Genomic DNA, 19,135 nt, shown 5'->3' with positions numbered 1-19,135 from the left:
GAAGCTCAGGTCAGCCAGGGATGCACCAGAATGCCTTGCTCATCTCTGGAGAGCAACAATGGTATCACTTTACTGCCAAGGAAAGGGCCATTCTCACATACCCACGAAGAGAGCTGGAACCCCCCTGATCCCATTCTAGAACTGATTAATGCCGCTGGATGCTTGATTGTATCTTTTCGAGTCGATCCAGAGCTTGTGCCGTGATCCGGATCCAGCCAGGGGAGAGCCGGACGGGCAAGGGAAGCCTGGCAAAATAGAATAAGAGACTGCTGGTTAAAGTTTTCGCATCAATCCTAAGAGATTCCTCAGCTGGAAGGAAATTAACCGGGGCTCCACCAGTTCACTTTTTTTTCTGTCTTGTGGTTTCAGAGCATTTGCTTTGGATGTGTCTGCTTGTTTTGCGGTTGCTGACTGCATGTATTGTCAGTTTCAGTTGTCTCGTCTAAGTGTGTTTATCCATCAGACAAGTGTTTGTTTACAGTGCGGTGATCGATAATCCTTTATTGCTTGACCTGTCAATCAGTCACTGCTTCTGTGTTCTGTGAGTACTCCCTCTGTCTTTCCTCGAAAGCCGAAGTGCAATGCTTAGCAGTCAGCGCAGGGCGTCCGGTACGCCAGTGGGGAATTCCACCCACTGCTGGGATGTGCTAGCTGGGCAATCCCAACTATGTGGTGAGAACGGCCCAGGACCGAAGTTGTACAAGACGATATTGAGGAGGCATGTAAGTTTCGATTCCCTACAGTGTGGAAACAGGCCCGTCGACTCAACCAGTCCACCCCGACCCTCGGAAGAGTAAGCCGTGCAGACCCATTTCCCTCCTGCCAATGCACCTGACACTATGGGCAATTTAGCACGGCCATTTCACCGGACTTGCACGCCTTTGTGATTGTGTGAGGAAACCGGAGCACATGGAGGAGTCCCACGCAGACATGGGGAGAATGTGCAAACTGCACACAGACAGTCGCCCAAGGCTGAAATCGAAGCTGGGACCCTGGCGCTGTGAGGTAGCAGTGCTAACCATGCCTCCCTGTAAATACGTGAAAATCAAAATAAAGATAGGCGATTCTCTTGTTATCCTGGTTCACTGGCAGACACTGTGCTGAAAGAGACAGGGGATGGCGGTTACTTTACCCACTTTACAGGAGAATTTTACACATGTGCACAAGTAAATTGGCCATATGGAAGGTCCTTTAAAATCGATAAGCTTGATTATTGTAGCACGGCCATTACGGGAGGGTACGTTGACCCCTCCTGTGACCCTCTATACATGCTGTAGTATCTTGCAAAGTTTCGGCAGGTTGCCCAGCAGTATCAGGCCGCGAAGACGAAAGACTGCTGCAATAACAAGCGATACTGTGATCAAAATAATTCCAGATACAGCCACACCGCCTTATGCCCCACAGTACCCGAAATTTCCCATACTGGCTTCAAAGCCAGACCGTTTGGGCCTGAATGAAGTGGCTCAATTTTTTTGCAATGCATTATACAGCAAGCCCGCGATGGCACACATTAGCCGCCGGGCAGTATGAATCACCACTGCTGCCCAACACAAACGATAACTCCACACTCACAAGAAGACCGAGTGCTTGCCGAAATTACCAGGGCACCAACTGTCAGTTTCCCCGCATCATGATTGGGTGCACTCCCCTGTATAAGACCTGGATCCACGCAGAGGTCCGGACCATGCTACAAGATGCCCCAGACCCGTTGAAGTGACAGCTCCCGTTCTACAATTGGGTCCTCGAAATTGCCTGCATTTTCAACTGTCGGTCCCAAGATGTGCAGACCGTATTACAGCTTGTGTATATGACCCACTGGGTGACCATTAGCCCTGTTATTGACATCCCCATCCAATCCTGGGACACCGCTTCAGACTGGGAAAAAGTGGCTGGACAGCACGGTGAAGGATGCAAGAAAGGCCAGTGCAAGACGGCACGCCGATTTTGGGCTGTTATCCATTGTCTGCAGAGCAGCAAGCATTTTCTCGATGTCATTGTCCGCTTCATGGAGGTCTGCGACTCCTCGTCCGGCATTCCATTAGCAGAGAACGAAAAGCTTGCCGTGCAGACCTTACATATGCTCACGTTTTCACGTTGCACAATCGAACGACGAGCAGGACGGACAATTTAATTGTACTTAATAACTTGGACGGGAATGGGCTGTTCACTACACCAAAACCGACGGGGGCATTCGACTGGCTCGCACAACCTGACAACCACAGGGACACCGCCAGGCCAGTACAGCAAACTCGGGCAATTCAATGAAGGCAGTGCTGGAACAGTGTGAATTTGGAACACTGAGTGACACAGTGCTGGTCCAGGCAATGTCGCCCAGGGCCATCTACCCTCACCCTCTCCCCTCAGGCATGACAGCAGTCCACCACACAACAGAGGCAGCTTCAACAGGCTGCCTACACTGTGGCTGATCCCTTCCCCCGTGCTCCAGAAACTAACTAGGGCTATCGTGAGAGGGAGTTTTCACAGGCGATCTCAATATGTCTCTCAAACGCCCCGTCTGAAATTCCGATGATGGATGTGAAGGTGGTGTGGAGCTGGTCATTTCTTTTGTGTTGGATACTGGGTCTGTCCAACCGTCTGCGGCTTCCGACTCGGAAAATTACCTGAGTTGCAAGACCCTCTGCACTGTACGGTTTTTGAGAATACCCATAAGAGACCCACTCTCCTAACCCATTAACTCCAGTATTGGCCCTGCCACTGCGACTGATGCTGCTATTATTTCAGACTCTTGCCCAGTCGCCCTCCTAAGCCGGCAGACCTGATGTAAATTGAATGCCAGTATCCACTGTTCCTCTGAGCATCGTACATTAGAGAACCTGTCGTCCATTATTCCAATGCTGTGGGCAGACATTTCACACAGCCCTGAACCCTCTGACCAGATAAGCTCCTGATGCTCTTGGCCATGCTCCAATTCGCCTATCTGCGCTCTTCTCGATCCCTACTTGCCCTGTTGTCAATGGCCCCTTTCTATAGACAGTTCACTGACTCCCTGCTCCCAGTGGGGTGCGCAATTGACGGTATTGAGTTGTCATGCATCCCACCAGAATTAATTGAAAATAGCTACACACACCACGGTGATATGTAATAACAAAGTAGATACTTGTGAAATCTAAGGACTTCAAGGTGACCTTCTTAGTAAATGCGGGTGCTATGATGTTGTTGTACCTCTGTATTGACAGCTGAAGTGACGTCAAGCTGCTATCTGTTTTCTCCGTTGGTTTTGATCATTCTGGCTCTCCTCTGAATGCCTGTGGACGACAGGGTGCCGACAAACTGGGTGCTGTCTGCGTGGTTTCTGCTGTAATTTTCAGAGGGGATGAGGAGCTGCTGTTGGTCACGGGAAGTGACTGTGAGGCCCCCAACCCCCACTCCCCCGAAACCCCACAACTCCCCATAATCCAGTTATTGCAGTCAGCAGCTGATCTACCCTGTCAGGGCACACTGGATCCTCCTTACCCTGATCTTTTAGAAGGACAGTCTGTTGCCATGGATTTGCCAATGGCTGGATATGATGTGTTTTGCTTTCAATTTCACTTTCATCTCTGGCCACATGTAAGTTCTTCAGTTTAACCTTGTAAACCTTCCAGAAAATGTCCGCTCGCTGATCCCTTTTTGTTAACTTAACCAGGTTACCCACGCGTACTCACCACCTCAGCACTCTCTACTTGAACTTGCCCACATTGACTTATTGATCTTCTCCAGCCTTGTTCCTGTGCCCAAGCACCCTGCAGGAACTTTAATGAATCAGGTAGCAATCTGAATCTAATTGATGTTAAATGTTTGTTAGTAGCCAATGTCTCTCCAGAGCTGTTGTTTGGAAGTATAGGTAACAGCCTTTAAATATGATTGCTGCATTCTCTGAACCGGAACATCCTCTGCCCATATTGATTGAACGACGCCCCCTCCTGAACGACCGTTAATTGACCAGTTCTGACAATGTTGCATTCAAGACTTTTCCTACCTTGCCCACGTGGCCACACCTCTGATTCCAATCCTGGTCCCAGCATTTCATAGCTTCCAGTAATACTTTGGCACTTTTGCTCAATTCCACCACAAAACCTATTCCCGACCTATTACTATGTGCTTCCAAGCAACTTTGGACAAGAAAGTTGGGATGCAGATGTTCTGTTTTGCACCCTTATCATTTTGTTATCTCATCATTCATGCACTTCCATTTTGTTTTCGTTCCCTCCGGTTCTTCAGAATTTGCAAATGACACAAATTGAAAATGCAGGAAACAGGGAAGAGAAGAGTAGCAGAATTTAGGAGGATACATGCAGAAGTTAGTTCTAGTCGGTCTGAGGATGAAAGTGGTCCACAGGATTCCTGATATCCTCACAATGAACTAGTCAGAGCCAGACTTCCTTATTGTTAGTGGCCAATTAATATGAAGCACGGAGTATCAGTGAAACAGACACGAGAGAGGCGAGAGCTTTCTGTTTGTCATAAAGAGCAAAACAGTCACGTAATGACCGTGGGGGAGAGACATTTCCTGTATTTAATCAAAATCACACCCTGACATGGCGAACCCTCCAACTACCTGAGGGATTGTGATTTGTAAAGCATATTCCACGTGAAGCTTGTTCAGAATCAATCACAGATTTTTTAAAATCTGCAATCTTCTAGATTGATCCTGAAGGCAGAAGTTTTAGAGACGCTGCAGAAAAGATTTACCACCATGCTTCCAGGACTGGAGGGCATTTTTCTTATCAAGTATTATTGAGGGGCCGAGGGCTTTTCTCATTGGAGTGAAGAAGGATGCGGGGTGAATTGATAAAGGTGTATATGATGATAAGAACCACAGATAGAATGAATAGACAGAGACCTCTTCCCAGTACAGAAAAGTCTTCATAAGGTGGCATAATTTAAAAGTGATTGGAGGAAGATTTCGGAGAAATGAGAGGTAAGTTCTTTCTATGCACCGACCAGAATCTGTGGTGGTGGTAGTTCAATCAGATGCATTATGGATATTTATGCGACTCTTGGATAGGCACATGGAAGATAGGTTATGCAGATTAGTTTGATCTTAAAGTAGATTAACCGATCAGCACCTCATCGAGGGCTGAAGGGCCTGTAATGTACTCTTCTGTATCAATTGTCCTCCACGTTATTGACTCCACTGTCAGTTAAAGTTCTGATACCATATATCCCCCTGAACGATAACGTTTAAGAACTTCTCACCATTTTCAACGGGATCATTCAGTTTCTGTTCGATTCCTCCGACAAACGTGAACAAATTTTGTAATTGTACCATTCTCTACCACGACCTCTGGAGAGCAAGTGGGAATACAGCGTTGAGATAGGGAATCAGGCATGATCACATTGAATGGAGAGCAGGCTGTAGGGTCTGAAATGCTCCTGGTTTCATTTAGCTAAATGTCCTCTTCAAAATCTCATCCTAAAAAGTATCAGTGATTACATTGGGGAAGCACATCAGCAGTTATTTTCGTTGAGATTTTCCTGCATCTTGAAAATTTGATTTTTCTTTGCAGTGACGATGAACAGTCAGTCTGAGAATCAAAGTGGTCCTCAGGACTCCTGATGGCGTCTCAGTGACAAATTTCATAGGAACACTTCCTTACTGTTAATGACCAATCGCATGCAATAAAGAGAGACACTTCATGGAACTTCCGGATTGTTCACGGACCCTGGATGTTAATTTACTTTGTGGTTTACAGACTATATAAGTGTAAAGGAATTACACTGGATATCCGCAAGTAACGTGAGGATGGATATTTATAAACCCTGCAAAAAAACCTTAAGGGTATCCGAAAATGTTTTAAACGTAATTGAGCGGTTTTGAAATTTATTCAACATTGTCGAGGGAATGGGAGATAATTTCAGAAACCGAGAGAGACTCACAGACACAGATAGAGAGCCACAGCCACAGGTGCAGGATAAGATTGCCCTGGAGGTGTTTCGGAGCTCACTCTGTGACCCACAATAGGCAAGGCAGCAACAGATGGAATACAGTCATTTTCTGGTTATATGGACGATGTTTTGTTTACTATCTGGCACAGTATTGTCCCTGTCCTGGGAGGGTTTGATGTGGAAAATGTAAAGAGGGATTTATTCTTTATCTTACTCAGTGCTGTTCCTGTCCCGGGAGTGGTTGATGAGAACAGTGTAATTGGGCTTTAAACTGTACTGAAACCTATGCCTGTGCTTTTCTGTTAGAGATTGATGGGGACAGTGTCGGGTGCTTTAAACAAAACTTAACCTCATGCTGAACGTGGCCTGAGATTTCAAAAGGTTCCAGTCTATTGTTGGATTACTCGACATTGAACCTATTTATAGATTCCAGAAGCAACAACGATATTTTCTCTCTATCTAATCCTGCAGTTCCTGTCATTGACTCTCAAACTTTCATCATTTTAGTCTATTCAAAATTCCAGGGATACAGTCCTGGGCTTGTGTCATTTCCATGGCCATTGAACCCGTGCCGTCCAACTATAGTTCTGTGAATCTACGCTGCATTCATTTGCACATGGACTCCCAAGTCCCCAACCCGTTCTTGCCTTTCCCTGTTTATAAAGTCGCTGTCAGCGCTGTGCTGACATGAAATGGCTACTTAAAACAAACCTATAATGGCTACTGACACTTTTGGAATCATTTGTCCTGGTTTGGCAGATTAAAACAAATCGTACACTTTATACATTTTCATCTCTCGACCTCCTGCAGATGAAATAAACTAGGATGTCAATCGATGCAATTTCGATGTTAGAGGAGGGATAATCTAAACCAAATGGTACAATGGGAAACTGGATGCAGGAGCAGAGAAGCTTCAGTGTGAGTCTGAATTCTGTCAGCGCAGGTGAGGGGCAAATGTGTGAAAAGCTTTTTTTTCCATTCATACATTCTGACATTGTAGAAATGTTAATTTACAAATTTTTTGTAAAAGCAGGATATGGAGAACTCTGTTACAAAATTTCCATTGATTAAAATGCAGATTCCAGAATCCTTTTAAAGTCCGTGCCCTGAGATTTTTAAGAATCTGTCTAACTTTCCAAACTTCACGACAAAAATACGATAGTAATATGACAGGTCAGCTACTGAATTGTATGTGCGTGGTCTTGTTCAGAATCTGTCAGAGATTTAGCGTGGAGTAAGATGTATTTTATCCAGGTAACAGGCATTTATCAAGGACCAGCCTGACGTAATTTGCCTTCAAAGTTTGTGTTCTGTAAAAATAAAGAAATTGATTTACCATTAAGCAAGCCTCTCGGATTGTGCATCATCAGTACACATTTGTGAAAGAGCTGTGTTTGTGAATGAGCGAGTGTGGCTTTGAGGTGTCTGTGACTGATTGACTGAGAGTTGGTGGCTGAGATTGGCTGAGTGAGAGGTTGTGTTCGAGTGTGAGATTCTGAGATCGGGAGTTTGCAATGCTCTACTATGTGTGACTGAACATGTGTGACTGCATGACAGTGTGTCTGTGCGTATGAGCTATGTACGAGTTTGTGATGGATACTGTAGAGGCAGCTTTACTCTGTAATCTAACACAGAGCTTCCCCTGACACGGGAGTGTTTGTGGACATATCTGTACATTGTATGCAACCCTATTTTTCCCGGACCCTGGGAGGTTTAGTTGGAGAAAATGTACAGGGAAATGTACTCTGCCTATAAGCCAGTGATATAACTATGCTAAGTGCATTTGATAGGGACAGTGTGGGGATAGGGGTTGACTTCGTCATTATCTAATTCCACGGTGAACATGGTCTGGGAGTTAGAAAAGCTGAAGTGCAGAAACAGCTTTACTCTGAACTTAACTCCATTCACTACCTAAATACAATCTGACAGAACTGCAGATGCTGTCAATCAGAAACAAAACCAAAAGTTACTGAAAAATCTCAGCAGGTCTGGCAGCATCTTTGAAGAGAAATCAGCGTTAAAGTTTCAGGTCTGGCTCAGATAAATGGTGACCAGATACGACGTGGTAACTCTGGTTTCTCTGTTCAGATGTTGCCAAAACTGCTGAGCTTTTATCAGCAATTTATTTTTTCCCTATTCTCTCCCTGTTCTACGAATTGCTCGCCTCAATTCGCTTAGAGACTTTGTTCTGCTGTACATCAGCTTGCTGACAACACATGGAATTCCAGTCTCTCACTCAGGCTAGAGTAAATGAATATATAATCCCAGCGGTGTGGAATTCCCCTGCCCTATCACTGTACATTTCCCTGACTCATGCACCTAACCTTCACATGTCTGATCACTATGGGCAATTTAGCATGGCCAATATTACTTAACCCGCACATGTCGAAGCAAACCAGACCACCCGAAAGAACCCCACGCAAACACGGGGAGAACTTACAAACTCCATTTACAGTCGCATGCTACTGGAATCAAACACGAGTCCCTGGAACTCTGAGGCAGCAATGCTAACCACTGAGTCACTGTGCCACCCAAACAGTTATGTTTAAAATTGGGACTGGGAATACAAAAAGCTGCAGTTTAATTTCTGCGACATTCAGTTTCTCCACAAATAAAGTTTTATGGAGTACATCAGTTCAATAAGGCAGTTCACTCCCACCTTCTCAAGGGGTGATGGGAATGAGGGATAAATGCTGAGCCCAGCCAGTGATGCTCATGTGCGATGAACAAACGAAAACCTCATCCCTTTGCCTTGCTAATACCTTGCTGCCCCTGCAGATTAACTCAATGTGTTTTAATATCCCAGGACACACAGATCCCTCTCTACGTCAGAGTCCTATAACATCGCCCCATTTAAACTAAAGTCTCTGTCGATTCTCCCTGACAGTCTCACTTTGTACTGTAATGGACAGGGCTTTGCCCATTCACTTACCATCGCTACATCAATCTGTTTGACAGCAGCTTACTTCCACTTCACAATTTACTTGTAAACTAGTTTCACCAATAACATACTCAGTTTTTAGATCAAGACTGACTTGAGCAGATGACTTTTGGAAATCTCAAAATCCTTCTGTCACTCTCTGTTCCTTATTCAGTGTGTCTGCCTGTTTCGCTCTGCTCGCCCAGAATATCTGTGAATTGCCACATTCATCCGTTATCATTTTGGAGGCTGTTAGGAGAAAGGGGGCTTAGAGTCACGAATAGTTGTTTAATGTTCACTTTTAGAGTTAAAGAATAAATTGATGTTCTTTTCTTTAAGTAGTAGAATTTAGGAGTTCTCTGTCACTCATATTTTAACAGATTACAGAGCAAGGTGAGCTTTTTCTGGGTGTTTAGTTTAATTAATAGAAGAGTTCACTGCTGTGTGGTAACAGTCTGGGAGTTCAGGTCTGTGATTCGGACAGGTTGAGTCAGATCCAGTCTGAGACTTGGACAGATTTGAACAGATTTGGGGTACAAAAGATCCCAGCAAATTTAAGCACTTGCCGATTAGTGTCCTAGATCCTTAAATAAAATGTTGGTGAGACAATTTGTTTAATTTTGGTTACTGTGGCCGAATTAAACGTGAGAGAAATGGCTTTCAAAATTGCTAAAGAGGTTCTGGGGTTGAAGATGGTTCCCAAATTTGCTAAGAAAGTTTAGAAAGACAGGAGGAGGACATACTTTTAGAATTAATAAATATGTTAGAATTGGGTTTAACCAGGGACAAAAGGAAAGTTGAAATTGCAATGGAGTTGGTCAAGTACTTAGGTCGTCAGTGAAACTGACAAGTGCAGCAGAGATGGAAAATGTTAAGTTATAATTGAGACAAACGGAGTTAGAATATAAAGAAAGGGAGAGAAGGGTCTTAGCTGAGCAAAGAGAGAGAGAAGAAAGAGAGAGACAAGAGGACAAAGAAAGAGAAGAGAGAAAGGGAGAGAGAATTTGAACTACAGAAGTTGTGAATTAGTCAGTAAAGTCAAGTTAACAGGATGGAGATGAAGAGGTAAGGTAGTGCTGTATGCAAATACATTAAGAGATCGCCATATTTTGATGACAAAGATGTTGCAGCCTTCTTTCTTTCATTTGAAAAATTGGCTAGGCAGATGGAGTGGCCAGAGAACTTGTGGGAAATGCTAAGCTGGGAGACAGATTTAGTGAGGTATTTGCAGTCAGATGAGGGGTCAAGAGCTCATGTAGATATCAGACAGGCTATTTTGAGCATTTATGAATTGGTATCAGAAGCTTCTAGAGAGCGAGTCAGAAATGTATAGAAGAAACCAGGTCAGACTTATGTTGAGTTCCAAAGAATTAAACATAGTAATTTTGATAGATGGATGCGGGCCTTAAAAATAGATAAGACCTATGAGGCTCCAAGAGAGATTATTCTGCTGTAGGAGTTAAAAAACTCACTTCCAGAGATTATAAGAATTCATGTGGATGAACAGATAGTTCAAGAAGTCAAGAAAACAGCAGAGATGGCAGATGAATATGCATTGGTGCATAATGCAAAATTTAGTTTCCAGCAAGAATTTCATCCTGTGAGGAATAGAAATTGGGAGAAGGGGAGATCCCACACTACGAAATAAAGAGTAGAGCACACTGACAATAGTTTACCACAGGTTGAAAAAGCCCAAGAGGTTGAATGGGAGGTAAAAGGCCTCAGGTGTTTCCATTGTGGTAAAATAGGACATGTAAAGTCACAGTGCTGGCCATTAAAGAAAGGTGCTGTGGGAAAAGGTGTGGTAAAAGAAGCTAAGCCAGTGGCATTAGTGAAAGTAGTAAAAGACACCCCAAGAAAGGTCAAGGGGCTGCAGGAGAGTGCACAGCCTAGGCAGGGGCTGGGTATGGAGTTAGTGCCTGATCTCAAAAGACTTCACCTCTGTGGGTAAAATTTGCTCAGAAAGAACAGTAGGAGAAGAGAAAGACGTTATAAGTTTGAGAGATACAGGATCTAATCAGTCTCTAACAGTAAGAGATGAACACATTTGCTCTCTTTTTAACCTGCTACCCAAGAGGGTGGTAATTTGTGGGATAGATGGACAGAAATTTAATGTTCTTTTATATAAGATCAGGTTGGCGAGCCAACTCAAGACAGGGGAAGTAAAGTGGGAGTCATTCACAGAGTGTCAGTTCCAGGAATGCAATTTGTTCTTGGAAATGATTTAGCAGGTTCCAAGGTGGGATTGGCCCCCGATGTTGGGGAGAAGCCAAAGGAAGACCAGGGAAATGAGGAATTAAAAGAAAAATACCTTGGATTTCTTTCAGACTGGTAGTAACAAGATACCACTATCATAAGTCACAGCACAAAGCAAAAACTAAACAGGAAGATGAAGGAGTTGAACTTCAGTCAGCAGACACTGTTTAATGTAATGGTGCAGGAAAAACCTGAACAGGCAGAAGTGTTTAGTCCTGACAGGCTAATGGACATACAATCGAAAGACGAGAAAATTAAAAAAAATGTATATTGATGCATACTCAGAAAAGGAGTCAGGATATATACCTGAGGGTTATTATCTCAAAGACAGAATCCTGCGACAGAAATAGGGACCACAGCAGGTTAGTGCAGAGGAGAAGTAGACTGAAGTGCACCAGATTGTGTTGCCAGTAACATACAGACAGGAGGTGTTTATATGAACTACCTGAAGGAGGTCACCGAGGTGAGGAAGATATAGGCAAAGGTCCAAAAGCATTTGAATTGGCCTGGAATTCACAAGGATGTGGTTAACTTTTGCAGTACACGTCATACATGCCAAATGGTCGTTAAGTCACAAGCAGGAAAAATATCAGCACCTTTGTTGCCAATTCTTGCATTCGAAGAACATTTCCCGTGGGTTATGATTGATTGTGTAGGTCCCCTCCCTAATACTCGAAGTGAGAATCAGTACTTGTTAACCATTATAGATGTCCACAGGCAATTCCATTACGGAGTTAGAACATAGAACATTACAGCACAGTACAGGACCTTCGACCCTCGATCTTGCACTGACCTGTGAAACCAATCTGAAGCCCATCTAACCTACACGTATCCATTCTTGTCCATATGCCTATCCAATGACCATTTAAATGCCCTGAAAGTTGGCGAATCTACTACTGTTGCAGGCAGTGCATTCCATGTTCCTATTACTCTCTGAGTAAAGAAACTACTTCTGACATCTGTCCTATATCCATCACCCCTCAATTTAAAGCTATGTTCCCTTGTGCTAGCCATCCCCATCCGAGGAAAAAGGCTCTCACTGTCCAACCTATCTAACCCTGTGATTATCTTACATTTCTCAATGAAGTCACCTCTCAACCTTCTTCTCTCTAATGAAAACAGCCTCAAGTGGTTCAGCCTTTCGTCTTAAGACCCTCCCTCCATACCAGGCAACATCTTAGTAAATCTCCTCCGAACTCTTTCCAAAGCTTCCACATCCTTCCTATAATGTTGTCTACAGGAGTAGTGCCAGAAGACTGGAGGCTAGCAAATGTGGTTCCCTTGTTCAAGAAGGGGAGTAGGGATAACCCTAGTAACTATAGGCCAGTGAGTCTCACTTCTGTTGTGGGCAAAGTCTTAGAGAGAATTGTAAGGGATAGGATTTATGAACATTTGGATAGGAATAATGTGATCAAGGATAGTCAGCATGGTTTTGTGAAGGGCAGGTCGTGCCTCACAAACCTTATTGAATTCTTTGAGAAGGTGACTAAGGAGGTGGACGAGGTGTATTTGGATTTGGATTTTAGTAAGGCGTTTGATAAGGTTCCCCATGGTAGGCTACTTCAAAAAATACAGAGGTATGGCATTGAGGGTGAGTTGGAGGTTTGGATGAGGAATTGGCTGGCTGGAAGAAGACAGAGGGTAGTAGTTGATGGTAAAGGTTCATCTTGGAGTGCAGTTACTAGCGGTGTTCCGCAAGGATCTGTTTTGGGCCCATTGCTGTTTGTCATTTTTATAAATGACCTGGAGGAGGGGCTAGAAGGTTGGGTGAGCAAGTTTGCGGATGATATGAAAGTCGGAGGAGTTGTTGACAGTGAGGAAGGATGTGGCAGGTTACAGCGGGATATAGATAAGCTGCAGAACTGGGCAGAAAGGAGGCAAATGGAGTTCAATGTAGCTAAGTATGATGTGATTCACTTTGGTAAGAGTAACAAAAAGATGGGGTACTGGGCTAATGGTCGGATACTTGGTAGTGTGGATGAGCAGAGGGATCTTGGTGTCCATGTACACAGATCTTTGAAAGTTGCCACCCAGGTAAATAGTGCGGTGAAGAAGGCATATGGCGTACTGGCTTTTATTGGTAGAGGAATTGCGTTGCGGAGTCCTGAGATCATGTTGCAGTTGTATAAGACTCTGGTGCGGCCACACCTGGAGTATTGTGTGCAGTTTTGGTCACCATACTATAGGAAGGATGTGGAGGCACTGGAACGGGTGCAGAGGGGGTTTACCAGGATATTGCCTGGTATGGTAGGAAGATCGTATGAGGAAAGGCTGAGGCACTTGGGGTTGTTTTCATTGGAGAAAAGAAGGTTTAGGGGTGACTTGATAGAGGTGTACAAGATGATTAGGGGTTTAGATAGGGTTGACCATGAGAACCTTTTTCCACATATGGAGTCAGCTATTACGAGGGGGCATAACTTTAAATTAAGGGGGGGTAGGTATAGGACAGATGTTAGGGGTAGGTTCTTTACTCAGCGAGTCGTGAGTTCATGGAATGCACTGCCAGTAGCAGTGGTGGACTCTCCATCTTTATGGGCATTTAAGCGGGCATTGGATAGGCATATGGAGGATAGTGGGCTAGTGTAGGTTAGGTGGGCTTGGATCGGCGCAAAATCGAGGGCCAAAGGGCCTGTACTGCGCTGTATTCTTCTATGTTCTAGAACTGTACGCAATTCTGTCCACAAATGTGGCTGCACCAGAGTTTTGTACAGCTGCAGCATGATCTCATGGTCTGAAACTCAATCTCTCTACCAATAAAAGCTAACATACCATACGCCTTCTTAACCAGCCTATCAACCTGGGTGGCAACTTTCAAGGATCTATGTACCTGGATACCGAGATCTCTCTGTTCATCTGCATTACCAAGAATCTTACCATTAGCCCAGGACTCTGCATGCCTGTTACTCCTTTCAAAGTGAATCACCTCACACTTTTCCACATTAAACTCCATTTGCCAGCTCTCAGCCCAGCTCTGCAGCTTATCTATGTCCCTCTGTAACCCACAGCATTCTTCGTCACTATCCACAACTCTACTAGCTTAGTGTCATCACAAATTTACTTACCCATCTTTCTATGCCCTCATTCAGGTCATTTATAAAAATGACAAATAACATGACCCAAAACAGATCCTTGCGGTATACCAGTAGTAACTGAACTCTAGGATGAATAGTTCCCATCAACCACCACCCTCTGAATTCGTTCAGCGAGCCAATTTCAGAACCAAACTGCTAAATCATTCTCAATCCCATGCCTCCATATTTTATGCAATAGCCTACCATGGGGAATGTTACCAAATGCTTTACTGAAATCCATATACACCACATCAACCACTTTACTCTCATCCACCTAATGGTGACCAAACAGGTGTATGAAACTGGAAAGAACTCAATAAGATTTGAGAGGCACAATCTACCCTTTACAAATCTGTGTTGACTATTCCTAATCAACTTATTTCTCTCAAGAAGATTATAAATCCTATCTCTTATAACCCTTTCTATTAGTTTACCCACAACCAAAGTAAGGCTCACTGATCTGTAAATTCCACGCTTGTCTCTACTACCTTTCTTGAACAAGGGAAAAACATTTGCTATCCTCCAGTTTTCTGGCAGCATTCCTGTAGACTATGATGACATGAAGATCAAAATCAAAGGCTCAGCAATCTCCTTCCTGGCTTCCCAGAGAATCGTACAATAAATCTCATCTGGCTGGAGGACTTGTGATTTTACACTTTCCAGAATTGCTAACACTTCCTCCTTGTGAACCTTAATCCCATCTTGACTAGCAACCTGTATTTCAGTATTCTCCTCGACCACACTGTCTTTTTCCTCTTGTGAATACTGTTGAAAGGTATTCATTTAGTGCTTTCCTATCTCCTCTGACTCCATGCATAACTTCCCACTACTATCCTTGACTGGTGCTAATCTTACTCTAGTCAAATTAGATAGGGGGAGAGTGAGAGCCTTTTTCTTCAGATGGTGATGGCCAGCATAAGGGGTCAAAGATATATCAGAGGTAGGTTCTTTCCTGAGACTAGTAAGGATATGGAATGTCCTGCCTGCAACAGGACGTACACTCACCACCTTTAATTCCATGTTGTCTCTTATCTCAAGAGGGTTGGAATATAAAAGCAGAGATGTACTACTAAGACTTTATAAAGCTCTGGTTAGGCCCCATTTGGAGTACTGTGTCCAGTTTTGGTCCCCACACCTCAGGAAGGACATACTGGCACTGGAACGTGTCCAGCGGAGATTCACACGGATGATCCCTGGAATGACAGGTCTAACATATGAGGAACGGCTGAGGATACTGGGATTGTATTCGTTGGAGTTTAGAAGATTAAGGGGAGACTTAATAGAGACGTACAAAATAATACATGGCTTGGAAAAGGTGGATGCTAGGAAATTGTTTCCGTTAGACGAGGAGACTAGGACCCGTGGACACAGCCTTAGAATTAGAGGGGGTCATTTCAGAACAGAAATGCGGAGACATTTCTTCAGCCAGAGAGTGGTGGGCCTGTGGAATTCATTGCCACGGAGTGCAGTGGAAGCCGGGACACTAAATGTCTTCAAGGCCGAGATTGATAGATTCTTGTTGTCTAGAGGAATTAAGGGCTACGGGGAGAACGCTGGTAAGTGGAGCTGAAATGCGCATCAGCCATGATTGAATGGCGGAGTGGACTCGATGGGCCAAATGGCCTTACTTCCACTCCTATGCCTTATGGTCTTATGGTCTTTAAGGGCATTAAAATGGTTCTTGGATTTATATGTGGATGATAATGGAATAATATGGGTTAGATGGGATTCAGTTTGGATTCACAGGTCGGTGCAACATTGAGGGCCAAAGGGTCCGTGCTGCACTGCAATGTTCTTTGTTCATAGGAATTCTGACCTGCTGAAACAACACCCCAACAGACTTAATCCATTCAAAGCCACACAGGTCCAGAAGGAAGTGGATGTGATGCTCAATGAAGATGTCATTGAACTGAGTCAGAGCAAGTGGAGTTCGCCAATCGTGCTAGTTCCCAAACCTGATGGGACTCAATGATTTTGTGTGGACTATTGGAAGGTCAACGCCAGAACAAAATAGGACTCATACCCAATATCAAGATTAGAAGACTATTTAAAGAAAGTTGGACAAGCCATTTACATCACAAAATTGGACTTACTGTATGGTTATTAGCAGGTACCTCCATCAGAGAAAGTGAAAGAAGTTTCTGCATTTCTAACTCCAAATGGGCTATATCAATTCAAAGTGGTGCCATTTGGAATGAAGAATGCACCAGCCACATTCCCAAGACTCAAGAACAGAGCTGAAAATGTGTTGCTGGAAAAGCGCAGCAGGTCAGGCAGCATCCAGGGAACAGGAGAATCGACGTTTCGGGCATAAGCCCTTCTTCAGGAATGAGGAAAGTGTGTCCAGCAGGCTAAGATAAAAGGTAGGGAGGAGGGACTTGGGGGAGGGGCGTCAGAAATGCGATAGGTGGAAAGAGGTCAAGGTGAGGGTGATAGGTCAGACTGGGGTGGGGGCGGAGAGGTCAGGAAGAAGATTGCAGGTTAGGAAGGCGGTGCTGAGTTCGATGGATTTGACTGAGACAAGGTGGGGGGAGGGGAAATGAGGAAACTGGTGAAATCCGAGTTCATCCCTTGTGGTTGGAGGGTTCCTAGGCGGAAGATGAGGTGCTCTTCCTCCAACCATCGTGTTGCTATGGTCTGGCGATGGAGGAGTCCAAGGACCTGCATGTCCTTGGTGGAGTGGGAGGGGGAGTTGAAGTGTTGAGCCACAGGGTGGTTGGGTTGGTTGGTCCGGGTGTCCCAGAGGTGTTCTCTGAAACGCTCCGCAAGTAGGTGGCCTGTCTCCCCAATATAGAGGAGGCCACATCGGGTGCAGAGGATGCAATAGATGATGTGTGTGGAGGTGCAGGTGAATTTGTGGCGGATATGGAAGTTTCCTTTGGGGTCTTGGAGGGAGGTGTGGGCGCAAGTCTTGCACCTCCTGCGGTTGCAAGGGAAGGTGCCGGGAGTGGAGGTTGGGTTGGTGGGGGGTGTGGATCTGACGAGGGAGTCACGGAGGGTGTGGTCTTTACGGAATGTTGATAGTGGAGGGAAGGGAAATATATCCTTGGTGGTGGGGTCCGTTTGGAGGTGGCGGAAATGACGGCGGATGATACGCTGTACATGGAGATTGGTGTGGTGGTAGGTGAGGACCAGTGGGGTTCTGTCCTGATGGCGGTAAGAGGAGCGGGGCTCAAGGGCAAAGGAGCGGGAAGTGGAAGAGATGCGGTGGAGGGCATCGTCGACCACGTCGGGGGGGGGGGAAATTGCGGTCCTTGAAGAAGGAGGCCATCTGGGTTGTACGTTTTTGGAACTGGTCCTCCTGGGAGCAGATGCGACGGAGACGAAGGAATTGGGAGAATGGGATGGCGTTTTTACAGGGGGCAGGGTGGGAGGAGGTGTAGTCCAGGTAGCTGTGGGAGTCGGTCGGTTTGTAGTAGATGTCCGTGTTGATTCGGTCGCCTGAGATAGAAATAGAAAGGTCGAGGAAGGGGAGGGAGGAACAGAGTTGTGGCTGGATTAACAAATTGCGCAGTCTGTTTGAATGATGTAGTGATCTTTGGGCGAGTCATGGAAAGATGTTACAGTTGGCAGAGCTCTTTGAAGAATTACAAGAAGCAAAACTGGTAATAAACTTGAAGAAAACCAAATTTGCGAATGTCTTCATTCTTGGTCATACAAAGTTGACCCCAAGGAAAACGAAGACAAAGGCCATAGATCAATTTCTACGACCAACCTCAAAGATTGAGATGCTTTGATTTTTGGGACAAAATGGATTCTACTAGAAGTTTGTTCCAAACGTCACAGCATGGTGGCACCAGAAACAGAGTTACTAAAGACGAACACAAAACTCCCCCCCAGCTCATCTCCTCCACTTCCGTATCTCCATTTTGAATCTCAACCCTCCAAACGCAACAAGGACAAAAGCCCTCTGGTCCTCATCTTCCACCCCACCAACCTCCAGATACATTGCATCATGCTCCTCCATTTCCACCACCTACAAACTGACCCCACAACCAGTGATATTAGATTACATTACATTTTAGATTAGATTACATTACAGCATGGAAACAGGCCCTTCGGCCCAACAAGTCCACACCGACCCGCCGAAGTGTAACCCACCCATACCCCTACATTTACCCCTTACCTAACGCTACGGGCAATTTAGCATGGCCAATTCACCTGACCTGCACATCTTTAGACCGTGGGAGGAAACCGGAGCACCCGGAGGAAACCCACGCAGACACAGGGAGAACGTGCAAACTCCACACAGTCAGTCGCCTGAGGCGGAGACAGATATATTTCTGTCTCCACCTGTATCTGTGTACCGCAGAGATCATTCCCTCTGTGACTCTCTTGTTAGGTCCACAGCTCCCACCAACTCATCCTCCACTCCCAATACCTTCTCTTGCCACATCAAGTACAAAACCTGTGCCCACATGTCCCCTCTCACCTCCATCCAAGGCCCCAAAGAATCCTTCCACATCCACCAGTGATTTACCTGTACTTCCACATACGCCATCTAATGTGATTTAGAGATGTACATTTAACGTGATTTGGAGAACACACATCTAATGTGTGTGTTGCTCTCGATGTTGTCTCCTCTACATTGCGGAGACAGGATGCCAACGTGTGGAATGTTTCAAAGAACATCTCTGGGCCACATGCACTAAACAACCCCACCGCACTGTGGCGGAACACTTTAACTTCACCTCCCACTCATGCAAGACCTGGAGCTCTTTCACCGCCAAACTCTAGCCACTCGATGCCTGGAGGAATAACGCATCATCTTCTGCCTTGGGACCCTCCAACCACAAAAGATTAATGCAGAGCTCACCAGTTTCTTCATTTCCGACACTCCTCTCCCCACTTTATTCCAAAGCTAACCTTCCAATTTGGCACTGCCCTCTTGAACTGTCCCACCTGTCCATCTTCCTTCCCACCCATCCGCTCCATCCTTCTTTCCAACCTATCACTATCAACCCCAACCTCCATTTACCTATTTCATTCCCAGCTACCT

The sequence above is a fragment of the Chiloscyllium plagiosum genome, unplaced genomic scaffold (genome assembly GCF_037043375.1).
Source record: "Chiloscyllium plagiosum isolate Xiang-an unplaced genomic scaffold, Cpla_swu_hap1 HiC_scaffold_22, whole genome shotgun sequence".
NCBI lineage: Eukaryota > Metazoa > Chordata > Chondrichthyes > Orectolobiformes > Hemiscylliidae > Chiloscyllium > Chiloscyllium plagiosum.
The sequence above is the reverse complement of the archived record's forward strand: the minus strand, read 5'-3'. Positions refer to the sequence as shown.